This window comes from Lissotriton helveticus, chromosome 9, assembly GCF_964261635.1.
Source record: "Lissotriton helveticus chromosome 9, aLisHel1.1, whole genome shotgun sequence".
Taxonomy (NCBI): Eukaryota; Metazoa; Chordata; class Amphibia; order Caudata; family Salamandridae; genus Lissotriton; species Lissotriton helveticus.
Window position 1 is genome coordinate 613392716 of NC_136070.1, and position 17436 is coordinate 613410151.

At 46.2% G+C, this 17436-nt stretch overlaps 1 long non-coding RNA gene across 14 annotated transcripts in view; it reads left to right on the forward strand.

Moving 5' to 3' along the window:
- The window catches only part of LOC144781681 (uncharacterized), a 315416-nt gene that overhangs the window by 9015 nt on the left and 288965 nt on the right, over positions 1 to 17436 (forward strand). For 11 of the 14 annotated variants that reach the window (XR_013601036.1, XR_013601043.1, XR_013601034.1 and 8 more), the window contains exon 2: positions 9343 to 9459. The exons of the other annotated variants lie outside the window; for them this stretch is intronic. This is a non-coding gene — a long non-coding RNA (uncharacterized LOC144781681). The remainder of the gene's footprint in view (positions 1 to 9342; positions 9460 to 17436) is intronic. 14 annotated transcript variants of the gene reach the window in all.

Sequence of the window (17436 nt, forward strand, 5' to 3'; positions counted from 1 at the left end):
CTTGCGCTCCCCAGAAGAATGGGCCAGCAGCGTGAGTGTGTCGCAGCAGATAGTCCTGATCTCGGAAATGCAGGAAATGGGCACCACTCTCTGCGGTGGCTCACAGGCGATGGGGGGTTGGGCCGGCCTTCTGGTGAACAGTCTTCATAGAAGGCGATCATTGAGTCACCCTCGATGTGCTCAGGCAGCCTGATAATCCTGATATTACTATATCTGGCTCTGCCCGCCTAATCCTGGATCTCAGGACTCTGATGTGCTCAGACATGGTGGCAAGCATTGAGTATGCTACTTTCTAACAGGAGTCATATGTCACCATCACCACAGAGTCAATTTTAGCCTCCAGCTCCTCTCCTGTGGAGTTGATAGCTTGTAGCTTGTCTTCCAGCATCTGGCCCAAGACCCTATCTGTCACAGGCGGGTGCACGCTGGTCGCATCTGCCAGGGGGCTGCTGGTAAATCTTCCTTAGGCTTATGTGAGCGCCCAATGAGTCCAGGAGGGCAACTGGTGCGTCAAAAGAGTAAGGTGAGCAGACAAAGGAGGATGCAGGCTTGAGGAGTAGGGTGCAGCAGTGTGTCAGAGATGTTGAGGAGGAAGTACGACCAGTCAGGCTATACCCCCAAAGCTCCACAGGTATGTTCAGTGAGCTGCACGTTCCCATCAGAGCATGATCCTCCAGCAAGGACTCGCAGAGGGAGGAGCAGCCCTTATAAGTCCTCTTTGTGGGGCATTCGCCGTCTGAGTCCCCCAAGTTGCAGCACGGAAGGAGGCGCCATACCACAAACCGGCTAGAAGAGTCTAGCTTCGGGGGCAGCCAACGTGCAGTAGAGGTGTTCACGATGCTCCCACCTCCTGGGGCCCCCAAGATGCAGCACAGTTTTCGGCGCTGCCCCTGGAAACAGGATTCCGCGTGTGTGCGGTGGGGACGAAGACGGCCATGCACACACCCTCTCTGTTCCTCAATCTCCCGGGAGGGGTGGTACATTCATTACAGGCGAGATCTTTTTGGGTGATGTACTTATTTGCTATATACGGAAGGTGAAACGCAAGCTTGTTGAAACTAGTCACTTTTCATATTCTCTGCACAGTCTTACATTGTTTATACTAGCTCTGAATTAATGGCCCACCAAAAACTCTCCCTCACCTTTGTTCCTTTTCATATTTTACATGCCCAGATGTCCCTTCTGAGCAATATTAAAGTTAGCTGAATACCCGTAGACATTAATTTGTCTCTCTTGGAGGTACGATTATTCACATCAGCAGCAGCTCATTTTTTACCTTTGAAAAGCATAGTTAGTATCTGCTTCCTTTGCAAACTTGTTTCATTTAATTTTAATTGATAAAATGTATTATTAAAACGCAAAAGAAGCAAAGCGATGAAATGACATGGAAAGCAATAACGAGACCACACGTTAACTGATCTAAACAAGCATTTGCAATGCAATGGGTCTCGCATTAGGAAAGTTTGAGCTATTGGTATTGTAAATGGCAAAGTTTTTATTTATGTTTTTTTTTTAAATAGCTAAATTAATAGCGTTGTCATTTAAATGCCAATAGTTATAACTTTTGCAAATGTGATACCTATAGCATTGGGGGCCGGTAGGGGGTGTAAAATGCATATGGTGAAGTATGTAACGGCACATGTGTGCATTATGTGAGTGTGTTTATGGTTGACTGGGTAGGGGGGTTGCACCTTTGTGAGCCTTTTGGGTGTTTGTGTGCGTTTGGTGTCTGATAGTGGGCTGTGAGTATGGTTATGAGTAATTGAGAAAATTGAGTCGTGCAAGAACGTAAGTAGTGGTATGTGTGTGAATGTCTGTTTGTGGGAAAGATAAAAAAGAGCTTTCATGATGGTGTATGACGTTTGAATGTGTCTCGTTTGAGAACAATGACATGTGACAGAGTGCATGTGATACAGAGAGGGTGTGTGTTTATGTTTGTGCAACTGTGCAGCCTGTGTGTGAGAGTGCATGTGCGTGTCTGTTTGTGTGATATGACAGAGATGTCACAGATATGTGTAACAGGTGGCAGTACATTCATTTTGTTAAAACCATATGAGAATGTTTGTTAGAATGGGGATGTCAGTGTACTTTGTACGGACTGTGATTTTACCTGATTTAGTCTGTAACATGACGTCTTTAATGAATTGTGGGCCCAAATTGTCTGGCACACAGGAGAAGTGTGTCCATTGCCACGGAGTGACCTTTCCTCGCCACCTCAGGAGCATGCGTGTTTACCTGTTTTGGTGCTGTCACTGTGATAAGAACGTGCACTCGAGTTGTTGGATGAATGACTAGCGCTTGCAGTGATGTAGCACCCTTCACGGAGCCCGGTAACACACGTGTGATCTCCGCAGGGGCCGAGTGCACTGAGCTTCACCCCGCGCCTCACGTAGCCCGCAGGCATATGTATTATATAATTGGATGACCTCTCTTCGGCGGGACCGTGAAAGGAGTACAGATGTGCACCGCGCGAGAAAGGTAGTAATCAGTCTTATTGAAAACTTGCCTGTCGCTCACCCAGCTGAATTAAAGCGACGACTGCTGTTACCGAAGATCAGTCAGACTTGAGCTTCAGGAGTACGCATCATGTTCAGGGAAACCTTTCCAATTTAGAAGGTATGAAAACTTCACACGGAAGTTTGAAAAACAGAAGAATAGCTGGAGAGTGACTGGAGAGAAGTCTCCAAGATGATACAAACCTGCAAAATCACCCACAAAAAACATTTAGAGTGTTTTTAAGTCTGTCCGTCCGCACGAGTGTTGTTAGTCTGCACGCACTTTTCTGCTTCGTGCCAGTACAGCACAGCTTAGTTAAATGTCGCATGTGGCCGCTTGTGGGTGTTGTTAGGTGGGTGAGTCTTCCAGAAACACTAACTCCCCATCAGTCCATATTGGCCGCACGTGGCTCAGTGGGGGCCCTTCCTTGTCACCGTGTAATTGTATCCATCAGAGCCGACCCGTGGGGAGGCCCCGCGGGTCACCGATGTCACTGCAACACCACCCCCGCCGTGCTGCCATTGACTTTTCGTAATTGCTATTAGTACGTTGTTGTGTCTGGGAAAGTTCCTAGAGCTGCGGCTTTCCGTAGGTCCAGGGCACGGGAGAGCTGGGGTGTTACCCATGGTTACTGCTGCCTGGGTCAAATGTTACCCTCCGCCGCCCCCTACCTAATTACAATTTGTTTCCTAAAAACACGCTAGAGTGTGTTGTTGTGTCGAATACTTATTTGGGGGATAAATATGACGATTCCGATGCACCATTCACGGTGCAATCTGATGTTGGGCTGCACTGATTATATAAATGTGCCAATAACTTCCCGCCTTGTTCTTCGTTTCTAAATTATAAAACAAGCCGTGAGCGTGCACTCTCCCGAACTTCCGGTCTTGGGATGTGCACGCTCACAGCAGTCGTGGGGCGGGACTTCCGACTTTGCGAGAAGCCCGCGCCCACAGAGTGGATGGCAGCAGAAGTAAGGAGAGGCGGCTGAGGCGGTAAGTGGGGCTTGGCACCTGTGTGTGAGCGTGTGTGTATGCAGTGTGTGTGTGTGTGTGTGCGATGGCGGCGGCGGGGGCGGGGAAGGGGGAGGGGGGTCTTTGTATGTGCGTGCGTGAGTGTAGGTGCGCTGGTGTGTGTGTGTGGGGGGTCTCTGTGTGTGCGTGTAGGTGCGCTAGTGTGTGTGTAGGTGCGGCGAGGGTGTGTGTGTGTGTGTGCGTCTGGCTGTGTATGCGTGTGACTGATGTGCGCATGCGTGAGTGGGTGCGCGTGCACGCAGTGAAATCCAGCCGGAGAGCGCGTGGCACTTTCTTGTCCGTCCTTCCCCCAGACTGATCACTATACGTCTCCAGCTGGACACATGCATCCTTGCGGATGCATTACCAGCGAGACCCAAAAACGACTGAAGAAATTCTTTATAAAAGAGTGCAAAAAGTATGTAGAGTATAAAAAACTGCTAAAAGAAAGTAGAAATAAAAGCAGTGCTTAAGAGCAAAAAAGAGGGAAGGACCTCACTTGATACTTATGTATTTTCTTTTATATGATGTTTAACCATGGAAATTAATTTAACTCAACGTTTGCATTTTCTCTTGTACTGTAATCAAATGATTAATACAATAAATCATTTTATACTTACTACTCACTGATACCGAGTGTGAGGCGAACCAGACAAAATTAAGCTTGAAAGGCAGCCCTCAGATTATGACCATGGAAGGAGACAGAGCTAATTGAAGATAAACAAGGGAGGTGTGTAAGTAATCTCAGACTCCTGCCTTTTCACTCTAAGTCAGTGTGGTCCTAAACAGCTTCAGCTTCTACAGGCAAACTTGAAAGGGAAATGCAGTTGCTCATTAATCTTACTAGGCATATACATACTGCTTAGCAAATCGGTATTAGTGCATTTAATCTTCCAAATGAAACTTCATACTCAAATTCATTCCAACGTTAAACAAGCATTGGCATAGCCAATAGGTCTCGCATTTGGGACCTTATAAGTTTAGCCATGCATTTTTGACATTGCAAATAACAATGCCTTTTATTTTTGTTTTGTGTTTTTAAAACAAATAAAAGGCATTGTCATTTACAATGCCAATAGCATAAACTCGCGTAAATGCGAGACCTATTGCATTGCAAATGCTTGTTTTTAAAGATGGAGGTCCGAGCTAAGCCTTACCAGAGAAGCATGTGAAATAGAAGTAACCCCCAGAACATTCCTGATGTATGTTTGTAGTGGACCAGACTCGATTCACTGTAGGATAGGTGTAGATCAAATGGCCGTTTGATATGCAAGACAGCCCCCAGCAACTTTTCTGCTTCTCCTCTTACTCAGTAGTGTGGTCCAGACAGATTTTTGTAGTCGATAGATATGGGAGGGAATCTCTTCTTTTGTGCCCTCCCTCCATCCCTTTTCTTCCTGCCAGACAACAGATCAAAAGTTTTTTGCCTGAGCAGTTCCTTGAGAGGGATGGCGGCCCCCTTGGGGTGCACTACTGTGAGAAGAGAGCCCCCACTGTGAGAGGCTAGTGGAGAACTCCCAAAATTCTTGTGGCACATGATAAACCAGGGGACTGCAGGAGACACACCAAAGTGACTGTCTGCATAGTCTGATAAACATCTTGTAGCTGACTGAGAGCACTGCCGCAGTCTAGGTGTCCCAGTGCCCGTGATTTTGGATACCTGACTTTTTGTGCACGCTTTCGCTCTATTTGGAGTGAGTGTTTAATGGGCGTGCATAACCACTACAGAGGCAGTCCTCGAAATATTCAATCCACCAGAGCTGTGCTGAGCAGGAGCACTGTTGCCAGCTTGCCACTAACACGGACAGGTCTTGCTCATGTCTTGCTCCCTTCATGGGGGCCAGACAAATCCCCCCACCACCCCAGGCCAGTGGAGCAAATTGAAGGCTTGCAGGGCATTCAGCGTGGTGAGACCTGTGTGAAATAGTGAACCTTGTGAAGAACTGCCTCGCTAATTGTGGTGCAAAATCTGCATAAGGGAGGCACGTGAGTTGGGTTCCTTCAAAGAAAGATACAGCAGGGAATGGAAGACTCAATCCTAAGAAAAACATGTTTAATGGATTACGAGTACCAGGGTGCACTGGGGCAGCTTACTGAATGAACACAACATGACTGAGAGGACTGGCTTATTTATCCAGAGGCCGGACAGATCCAGAGGCCGGACAGTTCCCAAAACCTATTGTAACTAACAAGCTATTGTTAGCCACAGATTTTGAAATGCTCCAATTAACTTGTGTAGATACAACACCCTGGATCATATGTGTAGTATTTTGTTGTGACTAGAATAAAGTTCTTTAAAGATACAGCACTGGTTGAACTTTGAATTATTAGGTGACATGCATGTGTGTTTAGTTGTTATTCTGTACCCCAAACCTTCTCCTTTGAGTAAACCTTGAAAGGCTCTTCTTCATTATTAGTCAATTAGTAGTTCAAGCCCTATGACAGCAGAAATAAGCAACTTCATTTGACCCACTTGGAAACCAGTGGCCCTTGCCTGCCCTGTTGTCACTGAAAATGTTCAGACAGTCTCTTTTCAGTTTTGTCAGAACTTTGCAGTCTTTGTGAAGTGAAATAATAGAGACAGCAATCAGTGAAGGGAACAGCAGGCGACCATCCATGTAGGCTGAGGGGCCATGCCCCACCTTTTTCCCAGGCAGATGAATGTCTGTCAGGCTGAGCAAAGGCCAGCCTCTTCTTGTTCAGGTCAGGCAGCCAGGCGCTAGACATGCGCTAAATGCGCCTGCTCCTGGCTGCCTGAGCTGAACTTTGCCAAGCTGAGGATTTCACAGCCCTGTGGGTTTGACTTCCTCAGTCTGGCAAAGGTGCATTGAAGCCCTCCCCCTCGTGACGAGGGAGAGTGTCACTGATTGTCTAAGACCTGGGCAATTCAGTATTAAGCCCTGAAGTGCCCAGGGCCTTGTGTTAATCAGTGACACATCATCACAGATTGGGGTGGGGTCAGCCGTCTCACTAACCCCTTCCCACTTTGTCATGAGTGAGGGATTACTGCCTTCCCTCATTGGCTGACCTTAGGCAACAGTCCCAACCCTCCTGGGACCTCAAGGCTTCCCTCTCTACAGTGAAGGTAAGTTTTATTTTTGTGTATGTTTTGTGTGTGTGTGAGTGTATGTATGAATGCCAGTTCTTAATTTGAGCCGGAGGTTTCTGGTGCTCAGTACCAGCACTTAATCATCAACATCAGCGTTTTTCATAAGCGCCAGTTGAGGACACAGTCATTTATGGTAGGCATAGGGAGATTAAGTGATTTGCCCAGATTTGCCCAGATGCCGAGTCTCGAACCTGGTTCAGCAGCTGCGAAGTAGGCAGTTCTGGCCATTACGCCACACCCTCTCCCCACTTTCATGGTTCATAGTTGGTTCTGTTTTAGGCGGCGCTAACAAGAGAAATGGGCTGGTCAAGCTGCCTCCTGACAAGAGCCCCAGCACTTATTTTTTTTACAAATAAACCACCAATAAATGTATGTGTATTTGTTAGGGAGTGTTGTGAATTGGTATGCATGTGTGTGTATGAGTGTGTATGTGTGGACGCCTGCCCCCTCTCTGGTAAAATTACCAGCTGCCGCTGGAAGCTAGGGCCCGATCTGATTTTATTCAGTTACCAGGAAATAGCATTTGAATCGGCATCAAATCCACTGTTCAGTAGTGGTAAGACTTTAGGGAAACCAGATGTTGATGATTTCTTTGTCAGATACAATGCTGCAGGAAAAAGCAATTCATAAAGGTAAGAGAAGTAGCCTATTCTACATACAGTAAACTAGAAAAACGCTTGTCACAGAGAGCAGAGACAACACTTTTTCTTGTTCCCTAAAATTATCGGGTTCACGCTCAGTAGATTTTCAGAGTAAAGGCAAACTGGCAGCCATCTCTCAACCCTCGTACTGTGTTATGCTCCTATAGGTGAGGGAGTCAGACAAACCTGTCCGAGAATGTATTTTCTGCAAGTGATAATTTACAGCCCACTTAAATCCGAAATCAGAACACACACACAAGTACTTTGCAACAAATTAATATGTATTATGTGTATTATCAAAGAATATGAATAACAAATACCACCATAATTCGTTATAACTTAGTGAAAAGAATGGATTGAAAGATGAGCGCTGAAACACCCCAATCAAATTTTATTGCACATCCCTAGCCAATTAACCTAATCTCTACGAATATTATTAACTAATTTACAACTTGGTTCATTTAGAATTTTTAGCAGAGTCATGTAAAGCCACGGCATCCCTGTTGGCCATTAGGCCTGAAGTTAGAGACTTCTCTTTCAGCATCCCCCTAACAACTAGTCCATCTGCCTTGTCCTGTCCCAATCATTGGTGTCTTTTGTAGCTTTGTCATATACGGTAGCCTATTGAGAAACAAGGTTTGCTTGTACTCAGTACAACTACAGCTTTGCCTTATTTTTTGATGTGGCGCCATTCCAGTCATGGCATTAAAGGTCCTCACAACTGTGGCGCAGTTCCTTTGCAAAATTTGGAACAGCGCACAAGCTAAATTCTGTCGTGCTGTTTGCCTCACATGCATTGGAAGCCGCGGTCATTATTACGCGTTCTAACTAAGCAGTTTTATGGTGAAGAGTATTCACGCTGACGGGCTCAGTTAATTTAGCTGGGCGGGGGCGTTCAGGGGTCACAGCATTTTGGGAAATTGTTAATACCTAATTACCGTGTGCCTATTTTACGCTGATAGGCACAGCTTTGGATGCCTGTCTGTTTGAGCTTGTTTACAACACTGATGGGCACAACTTGTCCAACTTGTCTCCTTTAATTTGCTGTTCTGTTTGTAACTGATCTTAATCTGCTCCATTCATATGTTGATACAAAATATTGGAAGGTACTTACTTGACAGTCTTGACTTCCTCTAGTGTGCCGAGTTTACTGTGCATGTACAGAAACGGGTTCCTTGAATCATCTATTCTCAAGCCCTTACCTACTTCAGTCTTCGCCCACTGACTACGATCTATTGAAGGCAAGCATTTTCCAGGGGATGCACTTGGCCTGCAGTGGTTGCAGTGGCATTACGTTATCAATAGATCATCAAACCTTCACCAGCGGAGCCAGCGCCAGCACCCGTCTCCCTGCATTGCATTATAGGTACAATACAGGCGCAGAGATCGAGAGCAGCTGGATGTGGTCCATCTTCAGCTCAGGAGCGTCATCTAGTGGGCAAATGGAGCATAGCCGCTTGTGCCTGCAGGGCAATGCTTTTAGATACGACTTTCATGAACGTGTTAAATAAACAAGCCTTGCGCTAAAAGTGGGAGGGGTGGGGGGAGTGTGGCCCAGAGCACACAAAACATTTCCCTTGCGGGAACGAACCATGTGTTTGCAAGTTAATTACAAACATATGGTGTCAAAGCTCACTCCCGCAAGGGAATCGCCAAACGTGCACACGTTGCCATTGAAAGCAATGCAACACGTGCACATTTTTGGGGCCAAAACAGAATTGATGGCTAAAGGTCTTTTTCCAAACAGCGCATGTGCGCTGCTAGGCGAGACCTAAAAAACAACACAGTCAGTAAATTATTTCAATGTGTTCTGAAGAAAACTTTGATCACCACAAGAAAATGGGAATAGATTTTGCCGACCAAGTATATCCTAACATTTTGTAGTCAATGAAATAATGTTTCCTTTGAGCCGTGATCTATATCTGTGGAACAAAAGCAACTTCTCAGTCCTTTCCAGCAATATTCTAAGGCGCTTCGGCCCTAATGACAGATCTATTGTCAACAATCTGCACATCTGCACATTTTCAAGGTTCAAATAAGTTTTATATATTGAGCTGTCCTCATTTATTTCTTTAAATTGTAGAAAGCTTGCGTGCGGTGACGGACACAGCTGCGCTTTCCTTGTATCCATTGTTCATGTTCAGGAGGATGAGTACGCCGTTGAGACTGGGAATACTTTAACACCTAAGCTTAATAGGAGGTAAGGAAAATACAACCAGTCCTTACAGCAACCTCCAACTAACTCCCAACTTCCCTATCATTTCAAACCACACACCAGAATTCACTAGTCTCACAAACACGCACCATCTTTTTTGTTCTTAATTACAGCTCCATGCCATATTATCTACGGTGATTAGTGCGAGGCTCTTTATTGGTGTTTTGTCTTGCTTTAGGTGGTAAATATGTGCGTCGTGAAACAAGGTTTAAGGTGGTTCACGCGGGGACTAAAATAGTTTTATCTATTGGGAAAGTGTGGGCTATTCTCTGAGGGTGATTGGACGCAAGATGGCTGCATGTGCGGGGCTCTTCCACTGTTTAGAGGAATAATGTGTGTTTGGAGGCCCTTTAGTATGAGGAGAAATGTGTGTGTTTGTGCAATTCTGAGTTGGAGATGTCTGGGCTTGTGTCTATGGGACCTGCAGGGGGCTGAGTTGCGTGCATACTTTTTTTTAAAGAAGCTCTGTCAAAGCTAATGAGGAAGATATACTCATAGTACTTTAATAAACATTGCGTATGAAGGAAATATAAGAAGTAGTTTATGTGACGCACTGCGATGGTATTTAAATTGTGGGGTATACGCGAGAGATGTCTCAACATTTAATATGCTACTTGGGTGTGCTTGAAGGCGGATGGAAATGTGGATGGGGCCTCGATGTTGTTTAGAGGCACTAAAATACAGACAGAAAACCTGAATGACCAAGTGTGAATCTTTTGTGTATATTGGTTATGATCAGTAACTATCTTCATCCGTGGTTGCTTGTGTGTTCTGTTTAAGTGGAACATTGCTCCAAATTTAAGCTGGACTTTTCTGTCATGGCCAACCCTGATTTGCTTATGGTCGGTTCTTATCTTAAGTGGCACCAGCCTGTCAAAATGATGGCGTGGAATGCATGCAGAAAAAATAGTGAATTCAACCATTTCATCCATAACCTTTGTGTCGCTGGGCTAGTTTAAAGGCACAGCCCCATAAATACAACACATTTAACTGAGATCACTTCAACTCCATCAATGTGTCATCTCCAATTACAATTAAATCAGATGTGATTTTGTAAAACAAGAAAGTTGCCGGCTTTGGTCATTTGTTTTCTCATTCTTTTCTTTGTTTCAGTTTACTTTAAAGAATCGTGTTCCAGGATTTATGATTAGAGTTGCCTATCCTTTTCTTAATAAATGTAAGATTACTTAATTGCTATGACCTAATCACGAAGGCAGTCTAGCTTTATATTTAAAGTAGTTTAGAGACAGGTTCCTAATTAATTTAAATGATGATAATGTGGTTTGGTTTAAGGTTAACTTTTGAATTATGTTCAAAGTTTTGGTCAGAATATGTATTTTGGTAAAAAAAAAAAGTATTTTTTATTTTTATATTTTTAAACAAATGTTATTGATTTTTAAGAAAAGGTCAACGTACAGACATATATCATCCAACAGATGGTATGAGCATCTTGCAGATGCATGAACATATGACATCAAAGGTATACTATTGTGTATTTAATCATAGAATTGTGACCAAACAGCTCATACCCCTCCCCACCTCCCCATATCAACTATCTAACTCCCTCCCCCACCCCATCCCGGCTCACTTCTGTGGTATCACATCGTATGTATATCCGGTCCACATTCACCATGGTGGGGGGACAAAAGAATCCCCAGCACACCGATCACTTATTTTAATTACCATATAGATGCCAGCTAAATTAAAATTGATTAGACCTCTATAAGGGCCTTTTACCCTCAATTTTCTCTTTTAAGGGCCCCCACTTAGTTTATAAGTGCATCCCTGTCGTCAGGTGTATGCCCGCCCTCTATCAAACCAAGTTTTTAGAGGGCGAGGACTGGTCAATGATGAAGCATGACACCAGGTGGTGTGTGAGACCAGTCTTTCACTTATAGTAAGATGCCTGCACTCACACTGTAGCACCTCGGTCCCTTGTCTGGGAGCGGCCCATTTGTGTTGAACATTATATGTTGGAGGCTGCCTGCTCCTAGCACCCCGTGCCTCTGGTGGGACCCCCAGGCCTTTCCTGGGGCAATCGTTGTTATATAGCATAGCAGTATACCTGGAAATCGGGAACTCCCAGTCTCCTGCGGCCTGTATCAAGCTGTAATTTCTGAAGTCCCACCCTTCTCCTCCCTTTGCTCCAGATTAATTCAGAAATCATCGTATTTAATGATTTGAATATATGTCCTGGAATCAATATCAGCAAGTTGGCAAAATAGTACAACAGTCTGGGCAACATGACCATTTTGGAAATGGTTACTCTGCCTGCTACATAGAGTGGCAGTGAAGTCCAGAGCGCTATCTGGGATTTAGGTGCCTTGATCGTGCGTCCTAAATTACCATCTAACATATCCTGTGACTCCCTATATATTTGTATGCCGAGGTATTTAAATGTTGTAGGTGCCACGGGAAACGTCCACTGTCCAAATTGAACAGGGTCAGTGCGGGCTGAGTCCCTGAAGTAATAAGCGTATGATTTGGATTATTTAATCGACAGGCCTGAGAGTGTCTTGAACTGTGCAAACACTATGGGGAGAGGCTCGTTTGGACTCTGGAGATTTCTGAAATAAAGTATGATATAATCCGCGTATGCGGAGATAGTATGAGTCATGGTTGATAACTGATGCCCCTGCCTGTCGCCACCAAACTTATCTTAATAGCCAAAGGCTTGACAGCCAACACAAATAGCAGGGGCGAGAGAGGGCATCTATGTCTTGTGCCCCTAGCTATCGAATAAGGCTATGGAATATGGGTTCCTGTTCTGGCCCGGGCCGTTGGGTCATTATATAACAGCCTGACCCAATTTACATATTTCTCTGGTATCCCAAATAACGGTAAAGTTCTCAACATATAGCACCAGTGTAATGTATCGAATGCCCGTCTCATATCCAGCGAGATACAGCCGGCTTTGGTATCGTCCGCTGGGGTCAAGGATAGTATCTGGTGTAGTTGCCTTATATTTAGTGATGTACTCCTACCCGGTACAAAGCCGCACTGGTCTACATGTATCAGTTGTGTGAGATATGGTTGTAACCTTTGGGCTAGAATTTTACTAAGGATTTTATAATCCATATTCAGAAGAGAAAGGGAGTGCTAGCTTGACTTATCTACGGGGTCTCTGCCTGTCTTTAAGATGAATGCAACTAAAGCTTGTCTCGAAGGGGGGTGGGGGGGGGGCAGTGATCCCGACTCCAGCGCTGCGCTATATAATTTTTCTAGGTGAGGGACTAATTGTGCCGTTTATGTCTCGTACAACTCCACAGGCATGCCGTCAAGGCCTGGGGTCTTGGTACGCGGTAGATCTTTTATTGCCGCACGGATTTCAGCTCTAGTAATGGGCTTTGCTAGCTCTTTGGTCTGGGCATCCGAGAAATGGGGGACGGTCAGAGCCTCAAGGAAGTCCAGCAATCCCTCCGCTGTCATGTCTACGGGAGTGGCGTACAGCTCCTCATAATATTGATGAAACACCATGTTAATTCCTAGCTGTGTAGTCGCCACGCCACCCTCAGTATATTAATTTCTTTCATCGGGGTGCTTATCGGTATATCTCGTATTATCCTTGCTAGGAGCGGGCCAGCCCTGTCGGCTTCGGCCTGCTGTTTCTGTGTGCATGTTCTATAATCTACTGTGCGCAGTTGTTCTAAGAGTTCTGCATATTTGATATTCGCCTCTTGTAATGCCGCCCTTTTTGTGCCATTTTGTAATGCTTCTCTTTCCAGCCCACCTAATTTTCCCTCCACGTCCTGTAACTCTCCTTGCACCATGGCCCGGGCTTCCACTTTAGCGCTTATAACTATTCCCCGGATACCCTTTTTGAAAGCCTCCCATTCTACCTGTGGAGATTCCGCAGTATCAGTATTTTCTGTAAAATAATGGGTTATGGCCTTAGAGAGGGTGTCACGGAACACTGGATCTTCAAGGGCTACTGACTGCAGCCGCCATCTCGGTACTGGGGAAGCGATCTTCCACCACTCAAGCACCACTTCCAGGGGTTTGTGACCTGACAGCGTTTTTCCCAGGTAAGTAGTGTGGGTGATTTTGTCAATTAACTGCATAGTAAAGAATATCCTATTGATGCGTGTATGAAGCATATGAGGGGGAGAGTAAAACGAATACTCCTGATTTGTCAGATTGCGTATGCGTCTGGCGTCTCCCAGCGACCACCCAGCTGCCCAACTCTCCAAGGCTTCTGCTTGTTTCCTGCTGCTAGTCCCTAATAGAGGAGGATGGGCGAGATCTAGCTCTGTATTCAATACTGCATTGTAATCCCCACCAACTATCCAGGGACACCCCTCCCAATCAGCCAAGACAGTATTCAATGCCTCCCAAAACTTCTCCTGCTCCGTATTGGGGGAATATATGCTGCCATGTACCAAATGTTCCCCATCTAAGGTGCCACGAAGCAATACATATCTGCCATTTTTATCTAATCTTTGCTCAAGGACCACTAGCGGGGTGCCGTTCCTCACCCATAGGGCTACTCCCCTCGCTAATGCTGAGTATGAGGTACAGTATAGTTGCCCCCTCCATTTCTTTCTTAACTTATCAGCTTCAAAGCTAGTGAGGTGCGTTTCCTGTAACATTACGATGTGAGCCTTTCTCGTTGTTAGTTGAGCGTATATCCTATGCCTCTTGTGTATAGACCTCATCCACCTTACGTTCCAGGTCAGAGTCTTGTACCTTCCAGTGTGCGCCATGAGGAGTCATAAGGTGCTAGAGGTACACTAAGCATGTGCGTCCCTGTGTAACTAAGATTGCATCTGCATGGAGTGCGCCTACTCCCCTCTATTTCTAATCCCAATACAAGGTTCCTTCTCTGAACAGTAGAGGACCAAACAATAACACTGAGAACAATTAGGATGTCCAACATTGAGTGCAATACAGCAGTTGCATGGGGGGGGGAGGTGCCACCAGCATAGGTAGATAATAGGAACAAATACCACAATTATCGTCATAACCAAACGAGCCCGGGCCCGTACATAACAAGTATATAAGTGGTACTGGTACAATATATGCAGTGTGGCACAGTCCATCTACATGCCTAATACTCATCAATTTTGGTCAATGCGAGTCTCTTCTGAACATCATACAAACCCATTATTTTAACCCAAGAAGTCATTCACAGTCTGCGGAGTGTTTGATTGGAAGAGGACCATGCTATTGTCTGAGTCTGAGTGTACTGTAGAGTCCTCTGAAGAGTCAGCGACTCTGACAAAGATCGTTTCTCCTGATCGTCGAATGCAGCTGCTGCTATTACTGCCGATCTCTGACCCTCTAGTATTTGCTCCGGAGAGGGGCTCAGTATTGTTTCCTGTGTGGTCTGGGCCTTGCAGTCTAGTTTGCTTCGTCCCGTCTTCAGCGATTTACGCGGTTTCAGTGTTGCAGGTTGTGACGCATTTTGTGACGGGCCCGGTGAGAGTGACTTACATCCATTCTTCCGCCTCCTCAGGGCTGTCAAAGAAAAGTGATTTTTGTCCATATATTACCTTTGATTTGGCTGTGAAGAAGAGAGCGTATTTTATATTAGAGTCCCTGAGGCGTATTTTAACACCCTGAAACGATGTTCTCATTTTTTGCACAGTCATGTGAAGTCTGGATACAGAAATATGTGTTTGTTTTCAGACTGGATTGGGGCCCTCTCTCGGGCTGCACGGAGCAGTGTGTCCCGGTCTTTAACATTGAGGATATGAGCTATTATCGGCCTTGGGGGAGCTCCAGGGGGTGGGGGCCTTGATGGTATCCTATGCGCTCTTTCCACGGTAAAGTATTCGGTAAGGCCCTCGGGCGCAATTGTGTTGTGTAGCCATTGTTCTATGTATCGGGTGGAGTTGAGCCCCTCACTGCGCTCCTGTAGCTCCACTATCCGAAAGTTATTGCGTCAAGCCCTCCCCTCCTCATCGTCCACCCTATCCTGCAGTTGTTTCATTTGCTCCGAGTTTGGTTTGTGGTAAGATCTCGGCTATGAAAAAGACACACAATTGATGGACAGAATGCAGAACAAATCAAAACATTCACCCCAGTCAAGAGATCTGGGTTAAATCCATCATTCTTTTGCTCACCATGCCACCCCAGTTTAGACCTGGCCATATGCAAATCAGTCCTGTGCCTCATGGGAACAGTCCAGCCCGAACTGCCAAGCCAGGTCCTCCATGGACTGGAAACAAGCATCCTAGGACCGGTTTCGGGTTTCACCTCTCTTCAGCCAGGATAGCTTGATCCAAGTGGCACAGTGAGCCCAGGACCCACGTCTGGGCATACCTGGCGCACTTAGATCTCGGCTATGTGCATTTTGTTGGCGCAGACCGTTTCTGATAGCTTGGTATGATCGGCCTTTAGCAAAGTAAAACCGGTGGTAAGGGCTCTCACTTGTTGTTCGATGGCCTTTCTAGATTCTCGCACCTCCTGCAGTATTAGGTCCAGCTTGTCTACATTGCCTCCCTCTCCTGTCGGCAGAATACAGCTCAGGTCTGGGGTACTGAGGGTATCCCCCTGCTCGTGTTGATCACCCCCCGTAGGTTGGGCCTCCGATTACTTCCCTCTAGGGTGGCCCATTTTACCCCTCCAAGCAGCGTGTTGCAGGGGCTATTGGTCACAATGTCACAACCTGTTACACCCTCACGCAGTCCTCACGCAGTGTGAACACCAACTCCAGTGAGGAACAGAAACTACGGGTTGCCACATTCTCTTCCCAACTATGGGCGCGGTCCCCAGGCCTTCGTGCAGCGTATGCAAGCCACTGCACACCTAATAGAGTATTTTTTAAACTGGGAAGGTTGACAGATATGGGCAAAGTAGTAGTCAGCTTGGGCTCAGCCGGGCCTTTTACTTACAGTTCGTTGTGCGGCAGACGACGACAGTCCTCTCTCAGGCAGGGGGTGAGGATACACTGTGTGTTTGGGGCCTGTTCCAACAGTGCCAATAGCTCCCTCGCTCTTGCCCCTGGTGCACCACTCGTTATGGCCTCTGCAATCCAAGCCAGTACACGTCCTCAGTGTTGCCCATGTCCTCGACGTAGCTCTATTTACTACGAGTTCCATAAAAAGGCGCAGACCTGTAATGGTGGCCGCCGATATCACAGCTCCCGCATTGACCCAAGGGTGTGAACGTTTGTAGCGGGTCACGGACACTGCAGCCAGGAGAATCAGGCTTCACAGCAAAGTCTTCAGGTGACGCTCCTCAGTGCGCAGTCCAGACCCCGTATCCGCAGCAGAGTTCGTCCGGCTCTTCCACACGAAATACGCCCTCTGGCTTGGACGCATTAGGGGGGACGAGGACGTGCACCTCAGCCCCGCCTCCCTCGCTCCTCGGTGCGTTTTTTCCCTTTCCCTTTCCCTTTTGGGCCCAGTGACCACCACCGCTGTGAGCTCTCCGGCATAACCAGTTCATGTAACGGCGCTGATCTCTCTTCCGTCCGATGTCACGTGTAGGTGTTGCTGCCTCATTTTTCAACAGTTTACCAGCGGGGTCGCTGGACCCCATTATGTTCAATACTATCTTAAATGGGCTAAACATTCCCAAATCATTGGCAGGGACTGAGATTTTCCCAATTTATAAAAAGTGTTGCCCCTTGGATCCCGACAACTATAGGCCCATTAGTTTGATTGACACCACCCAAAAACTTTTTGGCAGAATTAATCTCACCAGGCTACAGCAATGGCTTGAATAGAATGTCCCTTACACGTGGGTGTCGGCGCCAATACTTCTAATGTAGATCAGGCGTTACAGATGATCCATTGGGAAACTGTTAACATAGAAAAGGGAAGGCTATATGCTGTTTTTGTGGACCTCAGAGCAGCGTTTGACTTGATCCCAAGAAGCCTGCTGTGGAAAAAGTTAGCTGAGCTGGGAGTTCCAATCTACCTGTGTGGAATAATTGATTACATATAAACAACTACGCCCAAGTTAGGTGTTGAAAACTGGGTGAAGTAACAGACACTTTCCCAGTAAAGAGGGGCG